At 54.0% G+C, this 13,717-nt stretch overlaps 23 non-coding genes across 23 annotated transcripts; all 23 read right to left on the bottom strand.

Annotated features, from left to right (window-relative positions):
• Window positions 1–199: 199 nt before the first annotated feature.
• Window positions 200–271, bottom strand: Trnae-cuc (transfer RNA glutamic acid (anticodon CUC)). Its single transcript has one exon. It is a non-coding gene; the product is annotated as a tRNA-Glu (tRNA).
• Window positions 272–715: 444 nt separating this feature from the next.
• Window positions 716–797, bottom strand: Trnal-uag (transfer RNA leucine (anticodon UAG)). Its single transcript has one exon. It is a non-coding gene; the product is annotated as a tRNA-Leu (tRNA).
• Window positions 798–1,390: 593 nt separating this feature from the next.
• Window positions 1,391–1,462, bottom strand: Trnah-gug (transfer RNA histidin (anticodon GUG)). Its single transcript has one exon. It is a non-coding gene; the product is annotated as a tRNA-His (tRNA).
• Window positions 1,463–1,836: 374 nt separating this feature from the next.
• Window positions 1,837–1,908, bottom strand: Trnae-cuc (transfer RNA glutamic acid (anticodon CUC)). Its single transcript has one exon. It is a non-coding gene; the product is annotated as a tRNA-Glu (tRNA).
• Window positions 1,909–2,352: 444 nt separating this feature from the next.
• Window positions 2,353–2,434, bottom strand: Trnal-uag (transfer RNA leucine (anticodon UAG)). The gene has a single exon. It is a non-coding gene; the product is annotated as a tRNA-Leu (tRNA).
• Window positions 2,435–3,024: 590 nt separating this feature from the next.
• On the bottom strand, window positions 3,025–3,097 carry Trnah-gug (transfer RNA histidin (anticodon GUG)). The gene has a single exon. It is a non-coding gene; the product is annotated as a tRNA-His (tRNA).
• A 377-nt stretch (window positions 3,098–3,474) lies between these two features.
• On the bottom strand, window positions 3,475–3,547 carry Trnae-cuc (transfer RNA glutamic acid (anticodon CUC)). Its single transcript has one exon. It is a non-coding gene; the product is annotated as a tRNA-Glu (tRNA).
• A 443-nt stretch (window positions 3,548–3,990) lies between these two features.
• Window positions 3,991–4,075, bottom strand: Trnal-uag (transfer RNA leucine (anticodon UAG)). Its single transcript has one exon. It is a non-coding gene; the product is annotated as a tRNA-Leu (tRNA).
• Window positions 4,076–5,112: 1,037 nt separating this feature from the next.
• On the bottom strand, window positions 5,113–5,184 carry Trnae-cuc (transfer RNA glutamic acid (anticodon CUC)). Its single transcript has one exon. It is a non-coding gene; the product is annotated as a tRNA-Glu (tRNA).
• A 1,118-nt stretch (window positions 5,185–6,302) lies between these two features.
• On the bottom strand, window positions 6,303–6,374 carry Trnah-gug (transfer RNA histidin (anticodon GUG)). The gene has a single exon. It is a non-coding gene; the product is annotated as a tRNA-His (tRNA).
• Window positions 6,375–6,748: 374 nt separating this feature from the next.
• Trnae-cuc (transfer RNA glutamic acid (anticodon CUC)) lies at window positions 6,749–6,820 on the bottom strand. The gene has a single exon. It is a non-coding gene; the product is annotated as a tRNA-Glu (tRNA).
• Window positions 6,821–7,264: 444 nt separating this feature from the next.
• On the bottom strand, window positions 7,265–7,346 carry Trnal-uag (transfer RNA leucine (anticodon UAG)). The gene has a single exon. It is a non-coding gene; the product is annotated as a tRNA-Leu (tRNA).
• A 590-nt stretch (window positions 7,347–7,936) lies between these two features.
• Trnah-gug (transfer RNA histidin (anticodon GUG)) lies at window positions 7,937–8,008 on the bottom strand. Its single transcript has one exon. It is a non-coding gene; the product is annotated as a tRNA-His (tRNA).
• A 374-nt stretch (window positions 8,009–8,382) lies between these two features.
• Window positions 8,383–8,454, bottom strand: Trnae-cuc (transfer RNA glutamic acid (anticodon CUC)). The gene has a single exon. It is a non-coding gene; the product is annotated as a tRNA-Glu (tRNA).
• A 444-nt stretch (window positions 8,455–8,898) lies between these two features.
• On the bottom strand, window positions 8,899–8,980 carry Trnal-uag (transfer RNA leucine (anticodon UAG)). The gene has a single exon. It is a non-coding gene; the product is annotated as a tRNA-Leu (tRNA).
• A 590-nt stretch (window positions 8,981–9,570) lies between these two features.
• On the bottom strand, window positions 9,571–9,642 carry Trnah-gug (transfer RNA histidin (anticodon GUG)). The gene has a single exon. It is a non-coding gene; the product is annotated as a tRNA-His (tRNA).
• Window positions 9,643–10,016: 374 nt separating this feature from the next.
• Trnae-cuc (transfer RNA glutamic acid (anticodon CUC)) lies at window positions 10,017–10,088 on the bottom strand. Its single transcript has one exon. It is a non-coding gene; the product is annotated as a tRNA-Glu (tRNA).
• Window positions 10,089–10,532: 444 nt separating this feature from the next.
• Trnal-uag (transfer RNA leucine (anticodon UAG)) lies at window positions 10,533–10,614 on the bottom strand. The gene has a single exon. It is a non-coding gene; the product is annotated as a tRNA-Leu (tRNA).
• Window positions 10,615–11,206: 592 nt separating this feature from the next.
• On the bottom strand, window positions 11,207–11,278 carry Trnah-gug (transfer RNA histidin (anticodon GUG)). Its single transcript has one exon. It is a non-coding gene; the product is annotated as a tRNA-His (tRNA).
• Window positions 11,279–11,652: 374 nt separating this feature from the next.
• Trnae-cuc (transfer RNA glutamic acid (anticodon CUC)) lies at window positions 11,653–11,724 on the bottom strand. The gene has a single exon. It is a non-coding gene; the product is annotated as a tRNA-Glu (tRNA).
• A 444-nt stretch (window positions 11,725–12,168) lies between these two features.
• On the bottom strand, window positions 12,169–12,250 carry Trnal-uag (transfer RNA leucine (anticodon UAG)). The gene has a single exon. It is a non-coding gene; the product is annotated as a tRNA-Leu (tRNA).
• Window positions 12,251–12,840: 590 nt separating this feature from the next.
• On the bottom strand, window positions 12,841–12,912 carry Trnah-gug (transfer RNA histidin (anticodon GUG)). Its single transcript has one exon. It is a non-coding gene; the product is annotated as a tRNA-His (tRNA).
• Window positions 12,913–13,286: 374 nt separating this feature from the next.
• Window positions 13,287–13,358, bottom strand: Trnae-cuc (transfer RNA glutamic acid (anticodon CUC)). Its single transcript has one exon. It is a non-coding gene; the product is annotated as a tRNA-Glu (tRNA).
• Window positions 13,359–13,717: the final 359 nt, after the last annotated feature.

Below are 13,717 nucleotides of genomic sequence, written 5' to 3'. Positions count from 1 at the left end.
CCCTGGCAGTGTCTTGCAGTCCTCCAAGCCTCTTGACTATGGGTATGTGGCTCGATAACAAGTGAATAGACGCCGCATCTCTCTCGCCGTCAGGTGTAGCCGCGAATCATACTTAACGCAGCTTTGTGCACGCGTCAGCGTAGCGTCAGTCGAGCAAAGTCGGGACAAGTCGCATAAGAGGAGCAACAAAAACTCACGTTTCCGGTACCGGGAATCGAACCCGGGCCTCCTGGGTGAGAGCCAGGTATCCTAGCCACTAGACTACACCGGATTACGACGCCAGTGCTCTTCCTGCGAACGCAGCAACCAGCCACGATTAACTGACGACAACTGTAAGAAATACACTCTTTCACGTTATAGAACGGCATCCTCTGGACGCATTTCATGGAGACGAACGCCAGCAGTGACGAGAGCAAAAGGCGCCTACAAATCCTGTCGTTGCTCCACGTACTGTTCTACGACAATTCACGAAGCAGACGCTCACGCCTTGTTGTGCTGTTTCCTTTGCGGGCAATGGGTGCAGCTGTCTTCGACGCAGGAAACATTACACGTTTAGCAGCTGTGGGGTTGGAACCCACGCCTCCGAAGTGACTGGTGCCTAAAACCAGCGCCTTAGACCGCTCGGCCACTCTACCTACACAACACGCGCGACACAGGAGCTGCGTCCTAGCCCACGACAACACACAGCAACGGCACAAAAATGAGACGTCAAAATTGGCAACGGTGGGATTCGAACCCACGCCTCCGAAGAGACTGGTGCCTAAAACCAGCGCCTTAGACCGCTCGGCCACGTTACCGTTATAGCGCCGACGACAATACGTTTCCTTTGTACTACAAAGATCACTTCGAAATGGAAATATCTCGGCAATCGCTGTAACATGTATTTCCTCTGCTCTCCCATTGGAAGCGTCTCTTTAGGCCATCCACAACAAGAAAATGCCGTGCCCGCCGTGTGGTAGCGGCGCCACTTGTCTGAAGCTGTCGTAGTTAAGGCGACAGCATCAAAAGAGACGTTTTCGTGCCGTGACCAGGTTTCGAACGCACGCGTCCGAAGAGACTGGTGCCTAAAACAAGCGCCTTAGATCGCTCGGCCACGCTACCTGCGCTAACCTTCGGCCCCAGTGTTCCTAGCATTTGTAGAAACGGTGCACGCCACAGCTTCCTGCTCCGCTGTTCATCCAATCCGTCGCACCTCAAACAACTGCCCTTTTCGACTACAGAGAGCAGCGGACGTCTGCGCCTCACGGCCGCCGGCATTACGTGTTGGCGATGAAGTGGTAGTACAAACTGCGGACTGCGGAACACGAGTGAAAAATCAAGAAAGCACTGTGATTTCGAGTACTCGTGCACTATCGTCACTGCAACGGTAGCAAGGCAAAACTTTCAAAATTGCCGTGACCAGGATTCGAACCTGGGTTATTGCGGCCACAACGCAATGTCCTAACCACTAGACGATCACGGCCACGCACGCGCCCACGGAGGCAGCTGGCTGGAGTGCAAGTGGCGATACACAGCAAAGCCTAGGCCAAGGTGGACGCCACAGCAGTGTCAGACACGGTCTCCATCACGTGTATACGAGTAAATGAACGTGCCTGCGCTGTCAGGACACTAACTAGAGTGGTTAGCTACATTCACCTCCCTGGCAGTGTCTTGCAGTCCTCCAAGCCTCTTGACTATGGGTATGTGGCTCGATAACAAGTGAATAGACGCCGCATCTCTCTCGCCGTCAGGTGTAGCCGCGAATCATACTTAACGCAGCTTTGTGCACGCGTCAGCGTAGCGTCAGTCGAGCAAAGTCGGGACAAGTCGCATAAGAGGAGCAACAAAAACTCACGTTTCCGGTACCGGGAATCGAACCCGGGCCTCCTGGGTGAGAGCCAGGTATCCTAGCCACTAGACTACACCGGATTACGACGCCAGTGCTCTTCCTGCGAACGCAGCAACCAGCCACGATTAACTGACGACAACTGTAAGAAATACACTCTTTCACGTTATAGAACGGCATCCTCTGGACGCATTTCATGGAGACGAACGCCAGCAGTGACGAGAGCAAAAGGCGCCTACAAATCCTGTCGTTGCTCCACGTACTGTTCTACGACAATTCACGAAGCAGACGCTCACGCCTTGTTGTGCTGTTTCCTTTGCGGGCAATGGGTGCAGCTGTCTTCGACGCAGGAAACATTACACGTTTAGCAGCTGTGGGGTTGGAACCCACGCCTCCGAAGTGACTGGTGCCTAAAACCAGCGCCTTAGACCGCTCGGCCACTCTACCTACACAACACGCGCGACACAGGAGCTGCGTCCTAGCCCACGACAACACACAGCAACGGCACAAAAATGAGACGTCAAAATTGGCAACGGTGGGATTCGAACCCACGCCTCCGAAGAGACTGGTGCCTAAAACCAGCGCCTTAGACCGCTCGGCCACGTTACCGTTATAGCGCCGACGACAATACGTTTCCTTTGTACTACAAAGATCACTTCGAAATGGAAATATCTCGGCAATCGCTGTAACATGTATTTCCTCTGCTCTCCCATTGGAAGCGTCTCTTTAGGCCATCCACAACAAGAAAATGCCGTGCCCGCCGTGTGGTAGCGGCGCCACTTGTCTGAAGCTGTCGTAGTTAAGGCGACAGCATCAAGAGACGTTTTCGTGCCGTGACCAGGTTTCGAACGCACGCGTCCGAAGAGACTGGTGCCTAAAACAAGCGCCTTAGATCGCTCGGCCACGCTACCTGCGCTACCTTCGGCCCCAGTGTTCCTAGCATTTGTAGAAACGGTGCACGCCACAGCTTCCTGCTCCGCTGTTCATCCAATCCGTCGCACCTCAAACAACTGCCCTTTTCGACTACAGAGAGCAGCGGACGTCTGCGCCTCACGGCCGCCGGCATTACGTGTTGGCGATGAAGTGGTAGTACAAACTGCGGACTGCGGAACACGAGTGAAAAATCAAGAAAGCACTGTGATTTCGAGTACTCGTGCACTATCGTCACTGCAACGGTAGCAAGGCAAAACTTTCAAAATTGCCGTGACCAGGATTCGAACCTGGGTTATTGCGGCCACAACGCAATGTTCCTAACCACTAGACGATCACGGCCACGCACGCGCCCCACGGAGGCAGCTGGCTGGAGTGCAAGTGGCGATACACAGCAAAGCCTAGGCCAAGGTGGACGCCACAGCAGTGTCAGACACGGTCTCCATCACGTGTATACGAGTAAATGAACGTGCCTGCGCTGTCAGGGACACTAACTAGAGTGGTTAGCTACATTCACCTCCCTGGCAGTGTCTTGCAGTCCCTCCAAGCCTCTTGACTATGGGTATGTGGCTCGATAACAAGTGAATAGACGCCGCATCTCTCTCGCCGTCAGGTGTAGCCGCGAATCATACTTAACGCAGCTTTGTGCACGCGTCAGCGTAGCGTCAGTCGAGCAAAGTCGGGACAAGTCGCATAAGAGGAGCAACAAAAACTCACGTTTCCCGGTACCGGGAATCGAACCCGGGCCTCCTGGGTGAGAGCCAGGTATCCTAGCCACTAGACTACACCGGATTACGACGCCAGTGCTCTTCCTGCGAACGCAGCAACCAGCCACGATTAACTGACGACACACTGTAAGAAATACACTCTTTCACGTTATAGAACGGCATCCTCTGGACGCATTTCATGGAGACGAACGCCAGCAGTGACGAGAGCAAAAGGCGCCTACAAATCCTGTCGTTGCTCCCACGTACTGTTCTACGACAATTCACGAAGCAGACGCTCACCGCCTTGTTGTGCTGTTTCCTTTGCGGGCAATGGGTGCAGCTGTCTTCGACGCAGGAAACATTACACGTTTAGCAGCTGTGGGGTTGGAACCCACGCCTCCGAAGTGACTGGTGCCTAAAACCAGCGCCTTAGACCGCTCGGCCACTCTACCTACACAACACGCGCGACACAGGAGCTGCGTCCTAGCCCACGACAACACACAGCAACGGCACAAAAATGAGACGTCAAAATTGGCACGGTGGGATTCGAACCCACGCCTCCGAAGAGACTGGTGCCTAAAACCAGCGCCTTAGACCGCTCGGCCACGTTACCGTTATAGCGCCGACGACAATACGTTTCCTTTGTACTACAAAGATCACTTCGAAATGGAAATATCTCGGCAATCGCTGTAACATGTATTTCCTCTGCTCTCCCATTGGAAGCGTCTCTTTAGGCCATCCACAACAAGAAAATGCGTGCCCGCGTGTGGTAGCGGCGCCACTTGTCTGAAGCTGTCGTAGTTAAGGCGACAGCATCAAGAGACGTTTTCGTGCCGTGACCAGGTTTCGAACGCACGCGTCCGAAGAGACTGGTGCCTAAAACAAGCGCCTTAGATCGCTCGGCCACGCTACCTGCGCTACCTTCGGCCCCAGTGTTCCTAGCATTTGTAGAAACGGTGCACGCCACAGCTTCCTGCTCCGCTGTTCATCCAATCCGTCGCACCTCAAACAACTGCCCTTTTCGACTACAGAGAGCAGCGGACGTCTGCGCCTCACGGCGCCGGCATTACGTGTTGGCGATGAAGTGGTAGTACAAACTGCGGACTGCGGAACACGAGTGAAAAATCAAGAAAGCACTGTGATTTCGAGTACTCGTGCACTATCGTCACCTGCAACGGTAGCAAGGCAAAACTTTCAAAATTGCCGTGACCACGGATACGAACCTGGGTTATTGCGGCCCACAACGCAATGTCCTAACCACTAGACGATCACGGCCACGCACGCGCCCACGAGGGCAGCTGGCTGGAGTGCAAGTGGCGATACACAGCAAAGCCTAGGCCAAGGTGGACGCACAGCAGTGTCAGACACGGTCTCCATCACGTGTATACGAGTAAATGAACGTGCCTGCGCTGTCAGGGACACTAACTAGAGTGGTTAGCTACATTCACCTCCCTGGCAGTGTCTTGCAAGTCCTCCAAGCCTCTTGACTATGGGTATGTGGCTCGATAACAAGTGAATAGACGCCGCATCTCTCTCGCCGTCAGGTGTAGCCGCGAATCATACTTAACGCAGCTTTGTGCACGCGTCAGCGTAGCGTCAGTCGAGCAAAGTCGGGACAAGTCGCATAAGAGGAGCAACAAAAACTCACGTTTCCGGTACCGGGAATCGAACCCGGGCCTCCTGGGTGAGAGCCAGGTATCCTAGCCACTAGACTACACCGGATTACGACGCCAGTGCTCTTCCTGCGAACGCAGCAACCAGCCACGATTAACTGACGACAACTGTAAGAAATACACTCTTTCACGTTATAGAACGGCATCCTCTGGACGCATTTCATGGAGACGAACGCCAGCAGTGACGAGAGCAAAAGGCGCCTACAAATCCTGTCGTTGCGTCCACGTACTGTTCTAACGACAATTCACGAAGCAGACGCTCACGCCTTGTTGTGCTGTTTCCTTTGCGGGCAATGGGTGCAGCTGTCTTCGACGCAGGAAACATTACACGTTTAGCAGCTGTGGGGTTGGAACCCACGCACTCCGAAGTGACTGGTGCCTAAAACCAGCGCCTTAGACCGCTCGGCCACTCTACCTACACAACACGCGCGACACAGGAGCTGCGTCCCTAGCCCACGACAACACACAGCAACGGCACAAAAATGAGACGTCAAAATGGCAACGGTGGGATTCGAACCCACGCCTCCGAAGAGACTGGTGCCTAAAACCAGCGCCTTAGACCGTCGGCCACGTTACCGTTATAGCGCCGACGACAATACGTTTCCTTTGTACTACAAAGATCACTTCGAAATGGAAATATCTCGGCAATCGCTGTAACATGTATTTCCTCTGCTCTCCCATTGGAAGCGTCTCTTTAGGCCATCCACAACAAGAAAATGCCGTGCCCGCCGTGTGGTAGCGGCGCCACTTGTCTGAAGCTGTCGTAGTTAAGGCGACAGCATCAAGAGACGTTTTCGTGCCGTGACCAGGTTTCGAACGCACGCGTCCGAAGAGACTGGTGCCTAAAACAAGCGCCTTAGATCGCTCGGCCACGCTACCTGCGCTACCTTCGGCCCCAGTGTTCCTAGCATTTGTAGAAACGGTGCACGCCACAGCTTCCTGCTCCGCTGTTCATCCAATCCGTCGCACCTCAAACAACTGCCCTTTTCGACTACAGAGAGCAGCGGACGTCTGCGCCTCACGGCCGCCGGCATTACGTGTTGGCGATGAAGTGGTAGTACAAACTGCGGACTGCGGAACACGAGTGAAAAATCAAGAAAGCACTGTGATTTCGAGTACTCGTGCACTATCGTCACTGCAACGGTAGCAAGGCAAAACTTTCAAAATTGCCGTGACCAGGATTCGAACCTGGGTTATTGCGGCCACAACGCAATGTCCTAACCACTAGACGATCACGGCCACGCACGCGCCCACGGAGGCAGCTGGCTGGAGTGCAAGTGGCGATACACAGCAAAGCCTAGGCCAAGGTGGACGCCACAGCAGTGTCAGACACGGTCTCCATCACGTGTATACGAGTAAATGAACGTGCCTGCGCTGTCAGGACACTAACTAGAGTGGTTAGCTACATTCACCTCCCTGGCAGTGTCTTGCAGTCCTCCAAGCCTCTTGACTATGGGTATGTGGCTCGATAACAAGTGAATAGACGCCGCATCTCTCTCGCCGTCAGGTGTAGCCGCGAATCATACTTAACGCAGCTTTGTGCACGCGTCAGCGTAGCGTCAGTCGAGCAAAGTCGGGACAAGTCGCATAAGAGGAGCAACAAAAACTCACGTTTCCGGTACCGGGAATCGAACCCGGGCCTCCTGGGTGAGAGCCAGGTATCCTAGCCACTAGACTACACCGGATTACGACGCCAGTGCTCTTCCTGCGAACGCAGCAACCAGCCACGATTAACTGACGACAACTGTAAGAAATACACTCTTTCACGTTATAGAACGGCATCCTCTGGACGCATTTCATGGAGACGAACGCCAGCAGTGACGAGAGCAAAAGGCGCCTACAAATCCTGTCGTTGCTCCACGTACTGTTCTACGACAATTCACGAAGCAGACGCTCACGCCTTGTTGTGCTGTTTCCTTTGCGGGCAATGGGTGCAGCTGTCTTCGACGCAGGAAACATTACACGTTTAGCAGCTGTGGGGTTGGAACCCACGCCTCCGAAGTGACTGGTGCCTAAAACCAGCGCCTTAGACCGCTCGGCCACTCTACCTACACAACACGCGCGACACAGGAGCTGCGTCCTAGCCCACGACAACACACAGCAACGGCACAAAAATGAGACGTCAAAATTGGCAACGGTGGGATTCGAACCCACGCCTCCGAAGAGACTGGTGCCTAAAACCAGCGCCTTAGACCGCTCGGCCACGTTACCGTTATAGCGCCGACGACAATACGTTTCCTTTGTACTACAAAGATCACTTCGAAATGGAAATATCTCGGCAATCGCTGTAACATGTATTTCCTCTGCTCTCCCATTGGAAGCGTCTCTTTAGGCCATCCACAACAAGAAAATGCCGTGCCCGCCGTGTGGTAGCGGCGCCACTTGTCTGAAGCTGTCGTAGTTAAGGCGACAGCATCAAGAGACGTTTTCGTGCCGTGACCAGGTTTCGAACGCACGCGTCCGAAGAGACTGGTGCCTAAAACAAGCGCCTTAGATCGCTCGGCCACGCTACCTGCGCTACCTTCGGCCCCAGTGTTCCTAGCATTTGTAGAAACGGTGCACGCCACAGCTTCCTGCTCCGCTGTTCATCCAATCCGTCGCACCTCAAACAACTGCCCTTTTCGACTACAGAGAGCAGCGGACGTCTGCGCCTCACGGCCGCCGGCATTACGTGTTGGCGATGAAGTGGTAGTACAAACTGCGGACTGCGGAACACGAGTGAAAAATCAAGAAAGCACTGTGATTTCGAGTACTCGTGCACTATCGTCACTGCAACGGTAGCAAGGCAAAACTTTCAAAATTGCCGTGACCAGGATTCGAACCTGGGTTATTGCGGCCACAACGCAATGTCCTAACCACTAGACGATCACGGCCACGCACTCGCCCACGGAGGCAGCTGGCTGGAGTGCAAGTGGCGATACACAGCAAAGCCTAGGCCAAGGTGGACGCCACAGCAGTGTCAGACACGGTCTCCATCACGTGTATACGAGTAAATGAACGTGCCTGCGCTGTCAGGACACTAACTAGAGTGGTTAGCTACATTCACCTCCCTGGCAGTGTCTTGCAGTCCTCCAAGCCTCTTGACTATGGGTATGTGGCTCGATAACAAGTGAATAGACGCCGCATCTCTCTCGCCGTCAGGTGTAGCCGCGAATCATACTTAACGCAGCTTTGTGCACGCGTCAGCGTAGCGTCAGTCGAGCAAAGTCGGGACAAGTCGCATAAGAGGAGCAACAAAAACTCACGTTTCCGGTACCGGGAATCGAACCCGGGCCTCCTGGGTGAGAGCCAGGTATCCTAGCCACTAGACTACACCGGATTACGACGCCAGTGCTCTTCCTGCGAACGCAGCAACCAGCCACGATTAACTGACGACAACTGTAAGAAATACACTCTTTCACGTTATAGAACGGCATCCTGTGGACGCATTTCATGGAGACGAACGCCAGCAGTGACGAGAGCAAAAGGCGCCTACAAATCCTGTCGTTGCTCCACGTACTGTTCTACGACAATTCACGAAGCAGACGCTCACGCCTTGTTGTGCTGTTTCCTTTGCGGGCAATGGGTGCAGCTGTCTTCGACGCAGGAAACATTACACGTTTAGCAGCTGTGGGGTTGGAACCCACGCCTCCGAAGTGACTGGTGCCTAAAACCAGCGCCTTAGACCGCTCGGCCACTCTACCTACACAACACGCGCGACACAGGAGCTGCGTCCTAGCCCACGACAACACACAGCAACGGCACAAAAATGAGACGTCAAAATTGGCAACGGTGGGATTCGAACCCACGCCTCCGAAGAGACTGGTGCCTAAAACCAGCGCCTTAGACCGCTCGGCCACGTTACCGTTATAGCGCCGACGACAATACGTTTCCTTTGTACTACAAAGATCACTTCGAAATGGAAATATCTCGGCAATCGCTGTAACATGTATTTCCTCTGCTCTCCCATTGGAAGCGTCTCTTTAGGCCATCCACAACAAGAAAATGCCGTGCCCGCCGTGTGGTAGCGGCGCCACTTGTCTGAAGCTGTCGTAGTTAAGGCGACAGCATCAAGAGACGTTTTCGTGCCGTGACCAGGTTTCGAACGCACGCGTCCGAAGAGACTGGTGCCTAAAACAAGCGCCTTAGATCGCTCGGCCACGCTACCTGCGCTACCTTCGGCCCCAGTGTTCCTAGCATTTGTAGAAACGGTGCACGCCACAGCTTCCTGCTCCGCTGTTCATCCAATCCGTCGCACCTCAAACAACTGCCCTTTTCGACTACAGAGAGCAGCGGACGTCTGCGCCTCACGGCCGCCGGCATTACGTGTTGGCGATGAAGTGGTAGTACAAACTGCGGACTGCGGAACACGAGTGAAAAATCAAGAAAGCACTGTGATTTCGAGTACTCGTGCACTATCGTCACTGCAACGGTAGCAAGGCAAAACTTTCAAAATTGCCGTGACCAGGATTCGAACCTGGGTTATTGCGGCCACAACGCAATGTCCTAACCACTAGACGATCACGGCCACGCACGCGCCCACGGAGGCAGCTGGCTGGAGTGCAAGTGGCGATACACAGCAAAGCCTAGGCCAAGGTGGACGCCACAGCAGTGTCAGACACGGTCTCCATCACGTGTATACGAGTAAATGAACGTGCCTGCGCTGTCAGGACACTAACTAGAGTGGTTAGCTACATTCACCTCCCTGGCAGTGTCTTGCAGTCCTCCAAGCCTCTTGACTATGGGTATGTGGCTCGATAACAAGTGAATAGACGCCGCATCTCTCTCGCCGTCAGGTGTAGCCGCGAATCATACTTAACGCAGCTTTGTGCACGCGTCAGCGTAGCGTCAGTCGAGCAAAGTCGGGACAAGTCGCATAAGAGGAGCAACAAAAACTCACGTTTCCGGTACCGGGAATCGAACCCGGGCCTCCTGGGTGAGAGCCAGGTATCCTAGCCACTAGACTACACCGGATTACGACGCCAGTGCTCTTCCTGCGAACGCAGCAACCAGCCACGATTAACTGACGACAACTGTAAGAAATACACTCTTTCACGTTATAGAACGGCATCCTCTGGACGCATTTCATGGAGACGAACGCCAGCAGTGACGAGAGCAAAAGGCGCCTACAAATCCTGTCGTTGCTCCACGTGCTGTTCTACGACAATTCACGAAGCAGACGCTCACGCCTTGTTGTGCTGTTTCCTTTGCGGGCAATGGGTGCAGCTGTCTTCGACGCAGGAAACATTACACGTTTAGCAGCTGTGGGGTTGGAACCCACGCCTCCGAAGTGACTGGTGCCTAAAACCAGCGCCTTAGACCGCTCGGCCACTCTACCTACACAACACGCGCGACACAGGAGCTGCGTCCTAGCCCACGACAACACACAGCAACGGCACAAAAATGAGACGTCAAAATTGGCAACGGTGGGATTCGAACCCACGCCTCCGAAGAGACTGGTGCCTAAAACCAGCGCCTTAGACCGCTCGGCCACGTTACCGTTATAGCGCCGACGACAATACGTTTCCTTTGTACTACAAAGATCACTTCGAAATGGAAATATCTCGGCAATCGCTGTAACATGTATTTCCTCTGCTCTCCCATTGGAAGCGTCTCTTTAGGCCATCCACAACAAGAAAATGCCGTGCCCGCCGTGTGGTAGCGGCGCCACTTGTCTGAAGCTGTCGTAGTTAAGGCGACAGCATCAAAAGAGACGTTTTCGTGCCGTGACCAGGTTTCGAACGCACGCGTCCGAAGAGACTGGTGCCTAAAACAAGCGCCTTAGATCGCTCGGCCACGCTACCTGCGCTACCTTCGGCCCCAGTGTTCCTAGCATTTGTAGAAACGGTGCACGCCACAGCTTCCTGCTCCGCTGTTCATCCAATCCGTCGCACCTCAAACAACTGCCCTTTTCGACTACAGAGAGCAGCGGACGTCTGCGCCTCACGGCCGCCGGCATTACGTGTTGGCGATGAAGTGGTAGTACAAACTGCGGACTGCGGAACACGAGTGAAAAATCAAGAAAGCACTGTGATTTCGAGTACTCGTGCACTATCGTCACTGCAACGGTAGCAAGGCAAAACTTTCAAAATTGCCGTGACCAGGATTCGAACCTGGGTTATTGCGGCCACAACGCAATGTCCTAACCACTAGACGATCACGGCCACGCACGCGCCCACGGAGGCAGCTGGCTGGAGTGCAAGTGGCGATACACAGCAAAGCCTAGGCCAAGGTGGACGCCACAGCAGTGTCAGACACGGTCTCCATCACGTGTATACGAGTAAATGAACGTGCCTGCGCTGTCAGGACACTAACTAGAGTGGTTAGCTACATTCACCTCCCTGGCAGTGTCTTGCAGTCCTCCAAGCCTCTTGACTATGGGTATGTGGCTCGATAACAAGTGAATAGACGCCGCATCTCTCTCGCCGTCAGGTGTAGCCGCGAATCATACTTAACGCAGCTTTGTGCACGCGTCAGCGTAGCGTCAGTCGAGCAAAGTCGGGACAAGTCGCATAAGAGGAGCAACAAAAACTCACGTTTCCGGTACCGGGAATCGAACCCGGGCCTCCTGGGTGAGAGCCAGGTATCCTAGCCACTAGACTACACCGGATTACGACGCCAGTGCTCTTCCTGCGAACGCAGCAACCAGCCACGATTAACTGACGACAACTGTAAGAAATACACTCTTTCACGTTATAGAACGGCATCCTCTGGACGCATTTCATGGAGACGAACGCCAGCAGTGACGAGAGCAAAAGGCGCCTACAAATCCTGTCGTTGCTCCACGTACTGTTCTACGACAATTCACGAAGCAGACGCTCACGCCTTGTTGTGCTGTTTCCTTTGCGGGCAATGGGTGCAGCTGTCTTCGACGCAGGAAACATTACACGTTTAGCAGCTGTGGGGTTGGAACCCACGCCTCCGAAGTGACTGGTGCCTAAAACCAGCGCCTTAGACCGCTCGGCCACTCTACCTACACAACACGCGCGACACAGGAGCTGCGTCCTAGCCCACGACAACACACAGCAACGGCACAAAAATGAGACGTCAAAATTGGCAACGGTGGGATTCGAACCCACGCCTCCGAAGAGACTGGTGCCTAAAACCAGCGCCTTAGACCGCTCGGCCACGTTACCGTTATAGCGCCGACGACAATACGTTTCCTTTGTACTACAAAGATCACTTCGAAATGGAAATATCTCGGCAATCGCTGTAACATGTATTTCCTCTGCTCTCCCATTGGAAGCGTCTCTTTAGGCCATCCACAACAAGAAAATGCCGTGCCCGCCGTGTGGTAGCGGCGCCACTTGTCTGAAGCTGTCGTAGTTAAGGCGACAGCATCAAGAGACGTTTTCGTGCCGTGACCAGGTTTCGAACGCACGCGTCCGAAGAGACTGGTGCCTAAAACAAGCGCCTTAGATCGCTCGGCCACGCTACCTGCGCTACCTTCGGCCCCAGTGTTCCTAGCATTTGTAGAAACGGTGCACGCCACAGCTTCCTGCTCCGCTGTTCATCCAATCCGTCGCACCTCAAACAACTGCCCTTTTCGACTACAGAGAGCAGCGGACGTCTGCGCCTCACGGCCGCCGGCATTACGTGTTGGCGATGAAGTGGTAGTACAAACTGCGGACTGCGGAACACGAGTGAAAAATCAAGAAAGCACTGTGATTTCGAGTACTCGTGCACTATCGTCACTGCAACGGTAGCAAGGCAAAACTTTCAAAATTGCCGTGACCAGGATTCGAACCTGGGTTATTGCGGCCACAACGCAATGTCCTAACCACTAGACGATCACGGCCACGCACGCGCCCACGGAGGCAGCTGGCTGGAGTGCAAGTGGCGATACACAGCAAAGCCTAGGCCAAGGTGGACGCCACAGCAGTGTCAGACACGGTCTCCATCACGTGTATACGAGTAAATGAACGTGCCTGCGCTGTCAGGACACTAACTAGAGTGGTTAGCTACATTCACCTCCCTGGCAGTGTCTTGCAGTCCTCCAAGCCTCTTGACTATGGGTATGTGGCTCGATAACAAGTGAATAGACGCCGCATCTCTCTCGCCGTCAGGTGTAGCCGCGAATCATACTTAACGCAGCTTTGTGCACGCGTCAGCGTAGCGTCAGTCGAGCAAAGTCGGGACAAGTCGCATAAGAGGAGCAACAAAAACTCACGTTTCCGGTACCGGGAATCGAACCCGGGCCTCCTGGGTGAGAGCCAGGTATCCTAGCCACTAGACTACACCGGATTACGACGCCAGTGCTCTTCCTGCGAACGCAGCAACCAGCCACGATTAACTGACGACAACTGTAAGAAATACACTCTTTCACGTTATAGAACGGCATCCTCTGGACGCATTTCATGGAGACGAACGCCAGCAGTGACGAGAGCAAAAGGCGCCTACAAATCCTGTCGTTGCTCCACGTGCTGTTCTACGACAATTCACGAAGCAGACGCTCACGCCTTGTTGTGCTGTTTCCTTTGCGGGCAATGGGTGCAGCTGTCTTCGACGCAGGAAACATTACACGTTTAGCAGCTGTGGGGTTGGAACCCACGCCTCCGAAGTGACTGGTGCCTAAAACCAGCGCCTTAGACCGCTCGGCCACT

This window comes from Schistocerca gregaria, unplaced genomic scaffold, assembly GCF_023897955.1.
Source record: "Schistocerca gregaria isolate iqSchGreg1 unplaced genomic scaffold, iqSchGreg1.2 ptg001369l, whole genome shotgun sequence".
NCBI lineage: Eukaryota > Metazoa > Arthropoda > Insecta > Orthoptera > Acrididae > Schistocerca > Schistocerca gregaria.
Note: the sequence above shows the minus strand (reverse complement) of the source record. Positions and strands in the feature narration are given on the sequence as shown.